Source organism: Brassica napus, chromosome C9 (assembly GCF_020379485.1).
Source record: "Brassica napus cultivar Da-Ae chromosome C9, Da-Ae, whole genome shotgun sequence".
NCBI lineage: Eukaryota > Viridiplantae > Streptophyta > Magnoliopsida > Brassicales > Brassicaceae > Brassica > Brassica napus.
In genome coordinates, this window is record NC_063452.1 from 12,620,852 (window position 1) to 12,634,244 (window position 13,393).

General features: G+C 37.6%; 2 pseudogenes; both read left to right on the plus strand.

Annotated features, from left to right (window-relative positions):
• Nucleotides 1-685: 685 nt before the first annotated feature.
• Nucleotides 686-7,040, plus strand: LOC106392205 (annotated as a pseudogene).
• Nucleotides 4,949-11,727, plus strand: LOC106394316 (annotated as a pseudogene).
• The last annotated feature ends 1,666 nt before the right edge of the window (nucleotides 11,728-13,393 follow it).

Genomic DNA, 13,393 nt, shown 5'->3' on the forward strand with positions numbered 1-13,393 from the left:
TACATCAACCTTCCGCCATTAGGAATCAAAGAAACGATCTTCCCATGGATTTGCTGGGCAATTTGGACAGTAAGGAACTACCTTATCTTCGAGAATAGGAACTTTGAACCTACTGATATTCTCTCCAAAGCCATTGCTAACGCCCGGGAATGGAATGCAGCGCAACTACCAGGCCTTGATCCTCCTATCGCACGGAATCCTCGCTTACCACCGACACTCACGATCACCACTGAACCGGCCTGCTTCACTGACGCAGCCTGGCACTCGTCCACGAACAGAGCAGGGTGTGGCTGGTATATCCTAACACCTGAGAAGACTATCACTCTACAAGGCACCCGTATGTTTGAACACATCTCATCACCTCTGATTGCTGAAGCACTCGCCATCCAGTCAGCCCTCCTCCACGCCCTCGACGCTGGAATCACTTTAATCAGCATCAAGTCAGACTGTCAGGCACTCATCAATGCCCTCTCCTCGAAGTATCATTCGGCGGATATCTACGGAATCATTCGGGACATCGAGGCTCTATCTTATCGTTTTTCTCGCATTTCTTTTAGTTTCATTCCGCGATCACAAAACTCTATTGCTGATACCTTAGCCAAATCTGCTATGTACTCTGCTTTCCCCAACTAGTTTTGGTTGGAGGTCTAATTAATTAATTATCGTGTTCAAAAAAAAAAAAAAAAAAGCTTCTATTTACCTGCTAATTCTAGTTCACTCATTTCGTTTACTTTTCAAAGTGACGGAGAAACTTCGTGTCGGTCAATAGTCAAAAGACTCAACAGTAAGACCTCTCTCTGAATCCTTGATTTTGAAGAACAACTCACGATCCTCTCAAGTAAGACCTCTCTAATGGCTTCTTCATCGCGTCGCACCTGGAGATACCGCGTTTTCACGAGCTTCCATGGACCAGACGTCCGTAAAACGTTTCTCAGTCACTTGCGCAAACAGTTTAGCTGCAATGGAATTACGATGTTCGATGATCAAGGGATCGAGAGAAGTCATATTATTGCTCCTGCACTCACGCAAGCGATCAGAGAATCGAGGATCTCCATTATCGTGCTCTCGAAGAACTATGCTTCTTCCGGATGGTGTTTGGATGAGCTGTTGGAGATTTTGAAGTGCAAGGAAGATATTGGACAAATCGTGATGACTGTCTTCTACGGAGTAGATCCAGCTGATGTACGGAAACAGACCGGACATTTTGGGAGGGCTTTCAAGGAAACATGTGATCGTCGTAAAACAAAGGAGAAGGAGGAAAGATGGAGTCAAGCTTTGGAGTACGTGGGCAACATAGCCGGAGAACACCTCATAAACTGGTTTGTTTTTAATTATATTGATTTTGTTTTCCTCATCTATTAATTAGATGACGAACAAGTAGAAGCATTAAGGTGAATAGAGTTTATATAGCTTAAATGATTATGGGAATGGTATATCTGTGATTCTTTCTGGCATGAAAATTTGATGGAAACAATTTATTTTTCTCTTTTGTTAGGGTCAATGAAGCGGCTATGGTTGACAAAATTGCTACCGATGTTTCCAACAAACTAAATGCAACACCATCTAAGGATTTTGATGGCATAGTGGGATTGGAAGCTCATTTGAGAGAAATTGAGTCTTTGCTCGATTTAGATAATGATGAAGTTAAGATGGTAGCAATCACGGGACCTGCAGGGATTGGTAAGAGTACCATTGCCAGAGCGTTGCATAGTCTATTGTCGAATAGGTTTCAGCTTACTTGTTTTGTAGACAACCTTAGGGTAACCTATCCTACAGGTTTTGATGAGTATGGTTTGAAGTATCGTTTACAAGAAGAGCTGCTTTCGAATATTTTTAAACAAGATGGTATTAGGATATGCCATTTAGGTGTTATAGAAGAAAGGCTACACGACCAAAGAGTGCTCATCATTCTTGATGATGTGAACAATATAAGACAACTGGAGGCGTTGGCTGGAGATATTACTTGGTTTGGTCCTGGAAGTAGGGTTGTAGTTACCACAGAAAACAAAGAGCTTCTGCAGCGGCATGGTATCAACAATACATACCATGTGGAGTTTCCATCTAGAGGAGAAGCTCTTGAGATTTTTTGTAGATATGCTTTTAGACAAAGCTATCCACATGATCGTTTTAAAGTGCTTGCATTCAAAGTGACGAAGCTGTGTGGCAATCTTCCATTGGGTCTGCGAGTGGTGGGTTCATCTTTACGCGGGAAGAAAGTGGATGAATGGGAAGACGTGATGAACAGGCTAGAAACTATTCTTGATCATCAAGATATCGAGCAAGTACTAAGAGTCGATTATGAGAGTTTACATGAGACAGAGCAATCTCTATTTCTCCACATTGCAGTCTTCTTCAACCGTAATGATGCTGATCTTGTGAAAGCCATGTTCACTGACAATAGCTCGGATATCAAACACGGGTTAAAAATCCTGGTCAATAGATCTCTCATAGATGTATCTACCAAAGGAGAAATAGTGATGCACAAGTTACTACAACAAGTGGGTAGACAGGTCGTTCACAAAGAAGCGCCTTGGAAACGCCGGATCTTAACAGACGCTCAAGTGATTTGTGATGTTCTTGAACGAGCCAAAGTAAGTTATTTCTATTTTCTTTGTTATATATTCCATTTTTATTAATTTATACTTCAAACAATTAAGTCACTAACACTCCATTTTATAATTGTAATAATGTAATTGGTTTAGGGTACTAGAGATGTGTCCAAGAGCTTTTAAAAGGATGCCTAATCTGCGATTCCTCAAAGTTTACAAAAGTAAAGATGATGGAAATGATTTATTGCATATACCTGAGGAGACGGAGTTTCCGCGTCGTCTAAGGTTACTACATTGGAAGGCATACCCGAGAAAGAGTCTCCCTCTTCGATTTTACCTGGAAAATCTTGTGGAGCTCAAAATGCGACACAGCCACCTCCAAAAGCTCTGGGAAGGAACTCAGGTTAGTTTCGATACTTGCTTTTGAAGACAAGTGTGTTCTTTATCATGTCTTGATGCTCTTCCTTTTGTTGTTTCGTTTTACATTCAGGCACTTACAAATCTGAAGAAAATGGATTTGTCCTGGTCTTTTAATTTAAAGGAACTCCCGGATTTTTCAAATACTACAATGCTCGAGAGTTTGGTACTGCGTGGTTGCAAGAATTTGGTAGAGATTCACTCCTCTATTGGGAATCTTCGCAAAATTGAGTTCCTGCAAATGAGTTTTTGCGTAAAGCTACAAGTTGTTCCGGCTCTCTTCAATTTGGCACCTCTTGCTTTTGTTGGAATGGAAGGATGCTCACAACTGAGAAACTTCTCAGATATTTCCACGAACATCAGAACACTCTCAATCGCCGACACAATGTTAGAAAAAATTTCTAAATCAGTAAGGCATTGGTCTTCTTCCCTCAAGTCACTCGCTCTCTACGGAGACAGCGCAAACATCAAGAGAATTGAGAGAGTCCCTGACTGTATCAAAGATTTGCATGGGTTAGTATGGCTTTGTGTAGCTGGATGTCCAAAACTTGCATCACTGCCAGAGCTCCCCGCCTCACTCAAAACACTAATAGTAGAATCCTGTAAATCATTGAAGACCGTATCTCTTGCTTTTGACTCTGAATCAAGCTGCAGCATCACCAACTGCTTCAAATTGGGTCGAGAAGCAAGGAGAGTAATCCAGCTATCATTGCGGGCATGCCTACCTGGAAGAAAAATACCTGCCAAGTTTGATCACAGAACTATAGGAAACGCCTTGACCATCCGGTCAGATTTCAGAGAATTTAGGTTTTGCATTGTGGTTTCCCGTAAACAGTATATTGGCGAACTCAAACCCGAGTTTTTCTGTCGCATTCGCGTAAACAAGGGTTGCCCCACTGACCATCACATTCATTTCCATCTCCGCAATATCCGGGCGGAACATCTATGTTTTTCTTTGGTTGACGTGCATGGATGGCTTGAACAGGGGAATGAGATTATGTTTGAATTCATCACATGCCAGGAGCTCGAGATTATTGCATGTGGTGTCCAGATCATGACGGAGGAAAGCAAGAGAAGAAGAATGATTGAGTTTGATGAAGCCAGCAAAGCCTCTCAAGACTCTAGAGACAGTGAGCTTAGGGATCGACTAATCTGTGATTCGAAAGAAAATGGCAAAGCCGAGACATCTACAGGTTGCTGGAGCTGGATCCTCCTCTCCTTGGACCTCTCCCATCCTATGAGAAGCATTGCAAGCTTATTTTGGGGAAGAAGACCATAGATTCAAGTTGGAAGCCAACAATTGCAATCTCTTTGGAATCATGGTTGGTACTTTTCTTCGAAACATAACTCTATTACTAATAGATACAAATATTCAGAATCTGCAGCATGTTCTTGTTACATTCAAACAAAATGAGCAGAAGCAAACACCTAATGTCATTGGCAGCAGCGACAAGATTAACTAAAGTCGAATGTGTATTGTTCCGTGAATAGAGCAACGACTTTATGTTCTTATATCATTCAAAGTATAACATTCAGATCGTTAGAGCTGCTTCTCTACTGTATATACCCATTTTAAAATCTAAATGGAGATGAATGGGAGCAATTCCAAGAACTTAAAAGTATAAACAAATCTTTTTACATGTGAAAACGGCCAGGGGAAGCAAGTTTGTAGCTTCCTATGACTTTAGAGGAACCAAATCTCTTTTTCAAAGTCTTGGCCACTTGATTGGTCTTCTTAAAATATCTGAAAAACACTAGTTTATTTGACTCTCTTTTTGTTTGCAAACTTAATGACGATGACCACTTAACAACTCCATTCAAATTATTACGCGTCTGCCTCAGTAGTCAGTGGAAGGAAGCATACCTTTTTATTTATGCTTTTATAAAGCTTTCCAACAACATTGACTTCAAAGTAAACAATATCTGATTTCATTCATCTGCAAACATCTCACTGTCCTTCCATCTCTCTCAGCTCGTCTCTCATGGCGTCTGCTTCTTCCTTTGCGTCTCGCAACTACAAGTTCAACGTCTTCTCGAGCTTCCACGGGCCTGACGTCCGTAAAACACTTCTCAGTCACATGCGCGAGCAATTTAAACGCAGCGGGATCACAATGTTTAATGATCAAGAGATTGTGAGAAGCCAAGAGATAGCTCCTTTGCTCACAAATGGTATAAGAGAATCAAAGATCTCGATCGTGATTCTCTCCAAGAAAAACGCTTCTTCAAGCTGGTGTTTAGATGAATTGGTGGAGATACTGAAGTGCAAGGAAACTATGGGACAGATAGTGATGACCATCTTTTACGGAGTGGAACCATCCGATGTACGCTTCCAGACCGGCGATTTTGGGATCGCTTTCAATGAAACTTGTGCAGATAAGCCGGACGAGGAAAGGCAGAAGTGGAGCAAAGCTTTGAAAAACGTAGGAAACATTGCTGGAGAAGACTTCCAAAAATGGTTCGTATTCAACTAATCTCTGTTTTTATCTATTAAGTTCTATTAAGCGGTAATCACAAGTTAGTTAAAAACAACAGTTAATGGTGTCTTGTTGTGATTGGGAGGAACTACTGGAATTTGATTGATTAAGAGAATGTTTTCTTGAATGAATATTAGAAGTACATGTCATAGAATAGTGGGAAAAAGGATGTTAGATACAAACTTCATTGATAAAAAAAAAAAAAATACAAACTTCAAAACAACTTCAGCCATATGTCTCGTTCTTTGTAAAGCTATTTTTTATTCCAATAAATTTAGGGAAATTACCTATAATAACATATATTTTGTGTGTAATGACTAGATTAACATACAAAAAAAATACAAAAAAGTGGGTTAAAGTCCAAAATGTCCAATCTATTAACTTAATTAAGCCAATTTAAAAAATAAATACTCCTAAAGCGCAAGTAAAAATACAGTTATATTGACAAAAATAAAAGGTAAAAGCTTAAAAAATAAAAAAGTAAACCCAACGACAAGTCTCTTTCCTATGACTCCAAGAACCCTAAATCCCCAAATTGTGAAATCCTCGAACTCTTGATTCTCTTTCTTTTTAACATGATTCCTCATCGATTCAGTCATGTCCCCCCTCTACTCTACCATTAAAACATTCGATTCACATAGGAGAATGAATCCGAAACCCAGTCGACGAACCCTAAATCCCCTTTCTGAAATTCACATTTCCGTCGATCTCAAGCCTTTCATCACTTATTCTCGTTGATTTCCACACTATTATAAGCTCATATCCGCTTCAATCAGTTTATTTCATCAATTCGTGCAATCAAAGGTTAGTCTCTGTCATTCGATTTTTATTTATTTATTTTTGGAAATCAATGAATTCCATTTTCTTCATCACAGAGTTCATATTAGTGTTTTTCGTCTTTACATATGTCGATATCAGTTTGGGTGTTGTTGTTGTTGTTCAGGTTTTAAGGAATCACTGTTCTTCTTGTTTTGTTCACTTTACTCTTTACAATGCAGAAGCAATCTTCTGGAAATATACAATCTATCTTTGGACCACCAAGGAATCGTTGGACAGTATCATCATAGTTTTTTTTTTTGGAAAAGGCTGCAAGTTCCATTGAATACTGATGATGTCTCTGGTATGGTGCGTCTTGTAAAAATGAATGCGTAGAGAAATATAGGAGGTATGAGTACTTTTTGTTTTGCAACAGATTAGGGGTTTAATATATGCTGCGTGTGGGTTTTTGTTACATAAATGCTGCATGTAGGTTTTTTTCAGACACTGGTGAGATGTTCCTGCAAGGCTGAGGAAAAAAAGTTCACATCAGCTAAAGATTTCAAAACTCAAAAGTGTGCCTAGAATGAGGATCCTGGTGACTGTGGTGTTTAAGCCGTGAAGTATATTGAGTGTAAGGCGATTGGTTGCGGTTTTGAGGACTTTCTGACTGGTGCATCCCGACAACGCGTATTAAGTTTGCTGCTGAGATCTATGATGAGGTTGCGGATATGTAGTTGTATTTCATCTTTTAGAAACCAAACTTATTTACTACTTTGTGGAATTGTGAAAATATCTTTATTTTCTTGTCCAATGGTTAATGTTACTTTACTTTGAAAGAGTCCTTGAAAGGGATATCAGAAAAGAGTAATGCATAGACATTGTCTAACCACGAACAAGAGGAACATTATCTTTTTTTGTTCAAAAAAAAAAAAAAAACAAGAGACATATTGTCTAACCAGAAACAATAGTAAATGAGAAGAAATTGTCTAAGCAATATGACATAGTTTACAATTGTGACCAACCGATGACAAATTGAACATTTATCTTTTTTTTCTTTGTCGTTTCTTATCGTGACTTGGAGAAGAAGAAATTTTACGGCTAAACCTAGGTTTTAGTAAATAGCAGCTAGTGGTGGTCGACTTTTGATTCAATTACTTAACATAAATTTATTAATTTTAATTAGTTAACTGGAATTTTTAATTATAATTGGCTCAATTATCAAACCGGAATCTGCATGGTTAAAAAGTCTGTTACTACATATTACTCGTAAAGATCTGTCATAACGTACAAAAAGTATTCTAAAATATAGAGTTAGTTCTGTTATCAATTTATAAGTCTGCTGCGAAGCATACTTATTCGAAATGTTTACCGTATATAAACGAATAAAATATGTCTGCCATTTCGAAAACAAAATAATCTGCCGAACTACGAACTATAAAAAAGTCTACCAGAAACTTTTTTTTGCTGTGTGAAAGTATTCCACCTATTAAAAATCTGCTATCATACAATAAAAATCTGTCATATAAAAGCTGCCAGCGAAAAAGAAATTTGCCAATGAAAATAAATCTATTTTAACGTATGGTGGACTTATTCCTAAAAGTCTTTAACCATTTTTAGTCTGTTTTGATAAGTTTATGGTAGATAATAAATCTGCCAGAGACTAGAAAAACTGTTATCTCGTATCACAGATTTCATTCGACAAACTTATTCATTTGTAGCAGATTTTTGATGATGTGGCAAAAACTAATAATGACATTTTTGGTAAATATGTTTTTTTGTTAATAAAGACAGGAAGGGTATTATGGGTATGAAAAATAGTCTGGTAATTAAAAGAAATTATAAGCTAACCTAGTAATAAAAAGATGAATTAGTGTTATTATAGTAATCTTTCCATAAATTTAACATTCATTCATAAAAGAAAAAATGATATCTCTGTGACTATCAAGAAGATCACAAGAGATGTTTCAGATAAATTGAATGCAACATCATCTAGGGATTTTGATGGCATGGTGGGACTTGAGACTCATTTAAGGGAAATGGAGAATTTGCTAGATTTTGATTATGATGGAGTAAAGATGGTTGGAATCTCAGGTCCTGCAGGGATTGGTAAGACAACCATTGCCAGAGACTTACATAGTCGTTTCTCTCATAAGTTTCAGCTTACTTGTTTTACGGAAAACCTTAGGGGAAGCTATCCTAGTAGTGGTCTTGATGACTATGGTCTGCAGTTTCTTTTACAAGAACAACTTCTGTCAAAGGTTTTGAACCAAGATGGTACAAGGATATGCTATCTAGGTGTGTTACAACAAAGGCTAAGTAACTTGAGAGTGCTCATCATTCTTGATGATGTAACCAGTCTAAAGCAATTAGAGGCTTTGGCTGGAGATACTTCTTGGTTTGGTTTTGGAAGTAGGATAATGTATACCATGTGAGTTTTCCATCTATAGATGAAGCTCTTGAAATCTTGTGTAGATATGCTTTCAAACAATGCTATCCTACAGAGGGTTTTAAAAAGCTTGCTATAAGGATAACAGAACTTTGTTGCAAGCTTCCGTTGGCTCTTCGTGTTGTGGGTTCATCTCTACGTGGGAAGAGGAAGGACGAATGGACAGATGTAATGGTCAGGCTAGAAAATATTCTTGATCAAGATATCGAGAAAGTGTTAAAAATTGGCTACGAAAGTTTAGAAGACAATGAGCAAACACTATTTCTCTATATTGCAATCTTCTTCAAGTATAAAGATGGTGATCTTGTGAAAACCATGCTGGCTGGAATTGACTTGGATGTTAAAAACGGGTTGAAAATCCTAGTAAAAAAATCTCTCATAGAGATATCTGCACGTGGTGAAATAGTGATGCACAGATTACTACAAGTGGGTAAAAGAGCTATTCGTAGACTAAAGCCTTGGAATCGCCAAATCTTAGTTGATGCTAATGACATATGTGATGTCCTACAAAATGATACTGTGAGTCTATTAATCCTTTGCTTCTTAGTAACTTTTTTAAAAAATATTTGCCTGAGCAAGTCATATCGCTAAGATAAACAAAAGCTATATATTGTGACAGAAATACTTTTTTTTTTTTTTAATTTGGGATTTGGTTTAGGTTACTAGCAAAGTGGTTGGCATATCATTTAATACATCAGCAATCAACGAAGTGTTCATAAGCAAGGGAGCTTTCAAAGGAATGCCTAATCTCAGGTTCCTCAAGTTATCAAAAGTAAATATGATGGGTGTGATAGAATGGATATATCTGAAGAGATAGAGCTTCCGCAACGTCTAAGGTTTCTACATTGGAAGGCATACCCAAGCAAGTGTCTTCCTGCTACATTTAATTCGGAATGTCTTGTCGAACTTGATCTTCGAGAAAGCCAATTAGAAAAGCTTTGGGAAGGAATCCAGGTTGGTTTTAATATTTGGGTTACGCTGAATATATAAATGATATCTGTCATTTCTCCTCATGTAATGATGGTCTTCTGTTTTTCTGGTATTTACTTTCAGCCGCTTACAAATCTCAAGCGGATGGATTTGTGTAATTCCTACCTGTTAGGTTCGGGTTTAATTATGGGCTTCCAACTTAAAACCAATTGGTGATTAGTGGATTGGCCTTAACCCTTTATATAGTAGTAGATTAATTTTTATATTTCCGATGTGGGATGTTTCTCATCAATACCCTCCCTCACGCTCAGACATCTAGGTCTGAAGCGTGGACAATGTGAGAATAACATCCACAGAGGGTCCAACATCGGTATAGTAGTAGTAGTTGTAGTAAATTAGATCAAAGGATCTTATCGCTCTGATACAATGTTAGATTCGGGTTTAATTATGGGCTTCCAACTTAAAACCAATTGGTGATTAGTGGATTGACCTTAACCCTTTATATAGTAGTAGATTAATTCTTATATTTCCGATGTGGGATGTTTCTCATCAATACTACCATTTGAAGGAACTCCCAGACCTTTCAAATGCTCCAAATCTTGAGAAACTGAAACTGGGTGGTTGCCAGAGTTTGATAGAGCTTCCCCCCACTACTTCAAATCTTGGTAAACTAAATTACTTGTGTATGATTTCCTGCACAAAGCTAGAAGTTGTTCCAAGTAACTGCACCTTTGCGTCCCCTAATCCCATTGACATACAAATATCGCGTACGAACATGACAACATTCGGTATGTCAGTCCCAGCGGCAAAAGAAGTGCCTCCAGTGACTACCCTTTCGATTTCTCGTGAGTTCTCTCTTTGTCTAAGCGAAAATCCAAATCTGAAGACACTAACACAACTGCCGGCTACTATAACTACACTAGACCTAAGCTTCTCTGGTATTGAAACAATATGCTGCCTAAAAGGTTTACACATGTTAAGAGAAATTAGACTCTTTGACTGCACAGAACTCAAATCACTGCCAGAGCTCCCTTGTTTTCTCAAGTCTCTAAACACAAATTATTGTGAATCACTGGAGACCGTTCCTTGCCCTTTGATGACACCATTTGCGAAGCTCAGTTTCACCAACTGCTTCAAACTGGACCAACAAGCACGAAATGAAATTGCCAACCAACGCTTTCATCTGCTTCAGTTGGGGTGGTCATGGTTACCTGGAACCCAAGTCCCCGCAGAGTTCGAGCACCGAGCCATAGGAAATACCTTGAGCTTCCCTATCTCCGCCCTCTCCATATTTAAGGTGTGCCTCGTTTGTTCGTCTAACAACCTAGCTGATATATATGATAAGTACTACTTGTCTTGTCGCTGGATGCGCAAAGGCTACTCAAACTCCTTCCAAGCTATCGAGATATATGGATTCTTCATCTCATCATATCAACACAAGCATCTCTTAGTTTTTCCCTCCTACTTACTTCTCAAGTACGGATGCTTTGAAGAGAGTGGAGAGCTAACGTTTGAATTCACCAGCGTCGACTTCGACGTTATTGAATGTGGTGTCCATATATTCAAGGAGGAACTCGACGGAAGCAACAATGGAGGTTCTGGCGACGAAGATGGTGACAGTAACCACTGGAACACACAGGAATCCGGCCAAGATTCAGATGAAGACGAAGAAGCTGATATTATCAGTGACACAATATCTGAATCTGGACCCAGCGAAGCCTCTGGTGGAGATGGCGTTGAAGAAGACTACATATCTGTATCCAGGAAACGTGCCATGAACACGACGATGACAGGTGCTTCTATAAATCTGAAATGGGGAACCAAAAGACGACGTTTTTGAACCAAACAAATATGTACCAAATAATTAACTCCCTGTTTTGATCGACTTCCAATATGGTTCTATACACTGGGGCGGAATGACAATGTATGATCCCCTTTATTTTGTGACAATGTAAATCTTACCTGGTTATATATATGGTCATCTTTGTTCAGGTCTTCGTGCTTGAGAGCGGCTAGTCCTTCAAACTTTCAGTATAGCACAAAGTACACAAGATATCATTTGGTCATCTTTTAGTAAAAACAAAAAAAACTTTTGATTATCCAAACTTCCAATTCGCTCACTTTCAAGTACACAAAATATAATCTGATTTTAATATGTTAACTAGGTAGAGACCCGCGCATTGCGCCGAATGAGAGCATAAAAAATAAACAGTTTTTTTACATTATGCTTCATTATTTCAATTATACGTATTTGTTGCATTTTATATTATATTTTATATTATTTGAGTTATGAATTTGTTATTCTTCCATATTCGTAGGAGTGTCAAAATGAGTTGGATCGCGCAACTTAGCCCAGTTCATAGTGAGCTCAGATCATTCATGAATTAGCTCAGCTCAGCTTATTTATAAACTCGAACTCATATATCTAGATCATGAGTTAAATGAGATAACTCGCGATAACCTTGCAAAAGGAGCTCGGTCTTGTGGTCTTGCTTTTTCCCATGTAAACTCTCAGCTCCCAAGCTGGATGGCTCATGAAGCCAACCTCTTGGAAGTTACTTAATAAGATATGGAGCTTTCGATGTCACAAAAAAAAAAAAAAAAAAGAGAGAAAACAACCGTAGAAACCTTAAACTTTCAAATGAAAGCAAAAAAAACCTTAAACTCACTTTTGAACCAAAAAATACTCCAACTTTCAAATATTGGTTATTTTAACTCTATTTTTTTGTTGACTAGGCCATTTTAGAAACCTGAAAAGTCAACTAATAAACCCCTAAACGTCTGTTAACTCGATAAACGATGTCATTTTAAAAATTGATTAAACATTAATGAAATGATGTCGTTTTACATATGTAAGCATAAAAATCTGTTTATCAAAGCGCTTCTCTGATTGCTCAAGACATCTCTTTTAAATAATTCTCTCTTTCGCGAAACCTAAATTTTTTAATTCTCTAATCTCTCAATCTTCTAATCTCCAAAACCCAAAACCATTGATAATGCAAAGGATGGCTAGGACGATGAGTTACTTCGGGTTCGTCGTATTGAGAGATCTTAAGTGGAAAGCGTTAAGGAAGCTATTATTGAACAACATAATCAAGTTGGTGAAGAAGGTGATAATGAAGATGATGGTGAGACTAATGAGAATGATAATGAGGCTGAGAATAATAGTATTGGTGTCGAAGAAGAATTTTTAAGTAGTATTTAAAACAACGTTGTTTAGTAAGTTAGCATACATTTACGGTTTAGTATTGATTTTTCGAGTTTCTAAAATGGCCGAATCAACAAAAAATGGGTGTTATAATGACCAACATTTAAAAGTTGGGATATTTTTTTGGCTCAAACACGAGTTGAAAGTTATTTTGGCTTTAATTCGAAAGTTCAGAGTGTTTGAATCGTAAGCCATCTCTAATATATAATGTTATTGTACCTATTTATTTTCTACGATGCATTGCATGGAATCAGAAACATGTGTTTGAATCGTAAGCCATTTCTTCAAAAAAAAAGGAGTATTTCATTTCAATTTGCTGTTCTGGAAGCGGACACCACAAAACTTCCATGCTATCAAGTTTACTGTGCTTCCTACTCGTCACTTCAATGAGCAATTTCAATGAAAAAAAGTAACTGGAAATTTGGCAGAAGGTATTATATTAAAATAAGTTCTAATAGCTTAGTCATATCATAGTTTTAAAAATACTTCTTATTTCTTCCGTAGATCATATTTTGTGGCTGCTAAAAAAGAATAATATTTTGTGAAAGTATTGAATCAACTGATAAATATATCATCTGATATATCATATCGAACGATGAATTTTCTAAGA